At 44.4% G+C, this 4,104-nt stretch overlaps 1 non-coding gene across 1 annotated transcript; it reads right to left on the bottom strand.

Annotated features, from left to right (window-relative positions):
• Positions 1-3,719: 3,719 nt before the first annotated feature.
• Positions 3,720-3,792, bottom strand: trnam-cau (transfer RNA methionine (anticodon CAU)). Its single transcript has one exon. It is a non-coding gene; the product is annotated as a tRNA-Met (tRNA).
• Between the last annotated feature and the right edge of the window lie 312 nt (positions 3,793-4,104).

The raw sequence follows: 4,104 nt of genomic DNA, 5'->3' as shown, positions 1-4,104 counted from the left end.
ACAAAACTGGCCACCAGCATCAGGTGTCTCTCACTTGTTGATCCCAAATTTTCAGCAGCTGGGACAACATGAATTCAGATCCCCCGAGATTTGTACTTGAATCACTGGATTCAGAATCCAAAGTGCTGACCATTACACCATGGAACCAACCATGGCAAAAATTGGGAAACATTTCCCAAAACAACAAAACCATCTCCAACATTACACTTTGGCTCGGCCTTTTCTCATCCAAACCGTCAGTTTCCCCTCTTTACGCTCTGCTAATTATTGATGCAGAGCAATTCAGACAGATGCCGTCGAGGCTATGGGTTCTCAAGTAGCTGTTTTTGTTTCACACTGTTCATCACAGCTTGTACTTCAGTCTTGCCAGGTAAAAAGTGCGTTGGCATTGCAATGCATTAATGTAAAATGCTTGGCATGAAAAGAAAATGCAACGTTTTGTCGAGTGCATATTCATCCTGCTGATTGCATATTGCACAGATAATCTCAGCACACACTGTGCAGGCAAAAGCAGCATTAGACGACAAACTGATTTCTCCTCCGCTGACTTGTAACAGGTGTAGGGGGTGGTCTCGGAGGTCACGTTCACCTCTGACCTTCTGAGCGGTTCGAATTGCTCCCATTCCCTGAGTTCTCGACTTTGGATTTTTTGGGGATGTGACAAAGTGCAAGAGACAACTGGTTTAGTGCAAGAAACTTTAATTTTATTCAGGAAAGATAAGTACAATGTCAAAACATACAATCTCTGGAATAAGGAACACTTTATTACACATGCAAAAGGGGTTACAGAAAATAATACACCTCCCTCCTCCCAATACCTAAATCTGACTCGGTTAAACTCTAGGGCAACGGGGATAATGCTCACCAATCCTCTTATTGACAGTTAGCGGTGGATCACGGTTTCAGGGTTCGCTGGACTCTGTAGGTTCTGCTTGTCGAACCCCGAACATCGTAGAAGATTTCTTACTGCATAGTCTTCAGTTGGGTGGAGTCCGCTGATGCAGTAGGGCGTGTTTTGGATTTATGGGGTGAGTATCCACTTTGCTCTGGTAGGAGTGGGTTGTAAAGTTCCTTTCGGTAATGATTTACCAGTTGGCTGCTCAGGGATAGCTTGTAGAGTGAAAACAGCTTGCGAATATTCGGGTTTTCGTCGAGTTGACTTCAGTTTGGAAGTCGTTGTTCGCAGTGGCTCAATATTGCCAATTTGGTTGCTGGTAATATCTTGTTGGTTGTTTCTTGAGCCTCTTGCTGCCGCGGCATGCTTGGTGTCCTGGTTGTTAAAAATAAGATAACATAAGAATTAGAAACAGGAGTAGGCCATCTAGCCCCTTGAGCCTGCTCCGCCATTCAAAAAGAACATGGCTGATCTGTTTGCGATGCTGTCTTGGTCAATGTTCTGAAGATACCAGGTTAATGAAAGCTGGTGTGCTGATCTTGAAGTCTGCCAGGTCTGAAGTATATGAAGCTGGTGTAGGAGCAAAGTTGGCTACTTCACTGTAAAACAGGGCCTCAATTATACCTTGAGAGCCTTGCGAATGTGCGCGCCAAATCAAACCCAATTCTTTGTCTTAATTTTGGATTGGTAATTCTTTGTTGGATTTTGGCGGGCTCGGTAACGGTAACGTGTTTTAGGATATGTCGATAGGTTGAATTCGAATCGTAATTATACAAATTATATTCGGTGTTTACGTTGTCTGCCTAGGCCTGGGTTTTCCATGCAGGCCGGAAGGTGATTAACATTATGCATGTGTGGATGGGTTTCATTCTTGGAGCTATCGCTGGCTATCTCTGGGTCAATTGTTGCTATGTTAATGTCTCCTCGGGAGCAGAGTTTTGGAGTTTACACAGTTCCGCATACGATTTGTTTTAGCTCGAATATCCCAGACAGCTCCAATACCCAAAGACTGGTCTTTTAAGAGATAACTGTTCCCCTGGAACATTTGCAGTCCTTTTCCCTTGCAGACTCAAGCAACCTTTAAAATCCCAAAGTTCATTTTAAGCGATTCCAAAATGAGCCTTCCTTAGAGTTTCTTTGTACAGAGGGGGAATCTGTGAATTTTGAGAGAACTCGAGTTTTACACAGGTAACTGACGGTGAAGCACACGATTTGACAACTAGACTTGTCGATCAAGCATCAATGACAAAGGCAACAAAACTGCCCACCAGCACCAGGTGTCTTTCATTTGTTTGTCTCAAAATCTCAGCAGCTGGGACAACAAGATTTGAACTCGGATCACTGTATTCAGAGGCTAGAGTGCTGAACATTACACCATGGAACTGACCATACCAAAGTCTTTGAAACAGTTCTCAAAAACAACAAAATCATCTCCAAAAATTACACTTCGGCTCGGCCTTTTCTCATCCACAGCGTCAGTTTCCCCTCTTTAGGCTCTGCTAAATATCGATTTAGAGCAATTCACACAGATGCCGTCAGGTTTCTGGTCAATAGTGACCCCCAGGATGTTGATGGTGCGGGGTTCGGTGATGGCTATGACGTTGATAGCCTGGCCTGCTTAAGTTGCATGTTCCTGTCACTGATTGCTGCCAGGCTCCTGTTGGCTCCACCCCGTGCGTTTATCTCGAACTTTAAACCACGAAACAGGTTCTCCTGAATTCCAAGGTGTGTACGGAAATCAACCACCAAAAGTCCTGTCATTAACCACAGGGGTTCCGGCAATTTTCTGATCGCAAAGCACTTTCAGTCCTTGTCCTTGTCCAGAAAATTGCAGAGGCGGAAAATGGGGAGCTTAATGACATTGAAAGGAGAACATTGTTGTTTGGTGCAGTTCCGTTCAGAGAAATGTTTGTAAAAGGAACTTTTTGCAGAGAGAGGGATTGAGCATTTCAGCTTGTTGCTGAATACTTCTCTCTGGGCACTGAGCTAAGCAGTCGTTTCTGTAGTGTAGTAGTTATCACGTTTGTCTCACATGCGAAACGACCTTAGTTTGATCCCAGGCAGAAATATTGTTTTTGAAACAAAAACTTGGGTGCGATAAAATTGAACAAAAGCAGTCCGGGTCACATTGTCGCATGATGCAAGCTACTTCGGACCCGGGCCAAAGCTCCCCGTACACCGAGCACACGCTCAGGAAAACCCCGGAGGAGAGGATATCCTGGTCACTGGGCCTTCCAGCAACACTGTACAAGCGCCCGGTCTGAAACTTTCCAGAGTAATAACTTGCAACTGGCGCATTCACCAGTCAGGATGGCCGAGCGGTCTAAGGCGCGGCGTTCAGGTTGTAGTTTCCTCTTGAGGCATGAGTTTAAAACCCCCTCCTACCATTAATTGTATTTAATTACAAACTCATTTGTTTTGATACCACTCTGAAGTGCATTGGGACATCCATCTAACTTCATAAAATTATTCCACTTCAATTCCAAACGGTAATATCAAAGTTACTTCAGAAACAGCCTCGATCCCGGGTGGCTGTCGCGAAAGCAATGGTTATGTGAAGTATTGAAAGGTGCCCTCGAAATATCTGGCACTGCTAATTTAAAAACACGGTTATAAGTTGTTTCAGTGCAAAAGAAGGCAGGTTCGAAGGGCCAAATGTCCGACTCCTGCTCCTGGTTCTTGTGTTCTTATGCAGAGCACAGAACAAATGATTAAATTATCAACTCTCCCTCAGTTCGCATTTCTTTCATTGTGCAAAAGAAGATTATGGGCTCATTAATAATGTTTTCCCGTGAAAACAACATAAGATTTAAGGAAAATTAATCACCCAACGTGGGGCTCGAACCCACGACCCTGAGATTATGGGTCTCATGCTCTACCGACTGAGCTAGCCGGGCTTGTCTACAGCTACTCTGTCAATCCCCTTCAGAATATTGTCCGTTTCAATGAGATCACCTCTCATTCTTCCAAACTCCAGAGAGTATCGGCATATTCTACACAATCTCTCATCATAGGACAGTCCTCACATCCCAGGAATCAATCTGGTGAACCTCTGTTGCACCACCTCCCAGGCAAATATATCCTTCCTCAGATAAGGAGACCAAAACTGTGTGCAGTACTCCAGGTGTGGTCTCACCAGAGCCCTGTACAATTGTAGCAAGACTTCCTTACTCTTGTACTATGGGCTATTTATTAGGTACTATAGGCTG

Source organism: Pristiophorus japonicus, unplaced genomic scaffold (genome assembly GCF_044704955.1).
Source record: "Pristiophorus japonicus isolate sPriJap1 unplaced genomic scaffold, sPriJap1.hap1 HAP1_SCAFFOLD_112, whole genome shotgun sequence".
NCBI classification, from domain to species: domain Eukaryota; kingdom Metazoa; phylum Chordata; class Chondrichthyes; family Pristiophoridae; genus Pristiophorus; species Pristiophorus japonicus.
The sequence above is the reverse complement of the archived record's forward strand: the minus strand, read 5'-3'. Positions and strand labels throughout refer to the sequence as shown.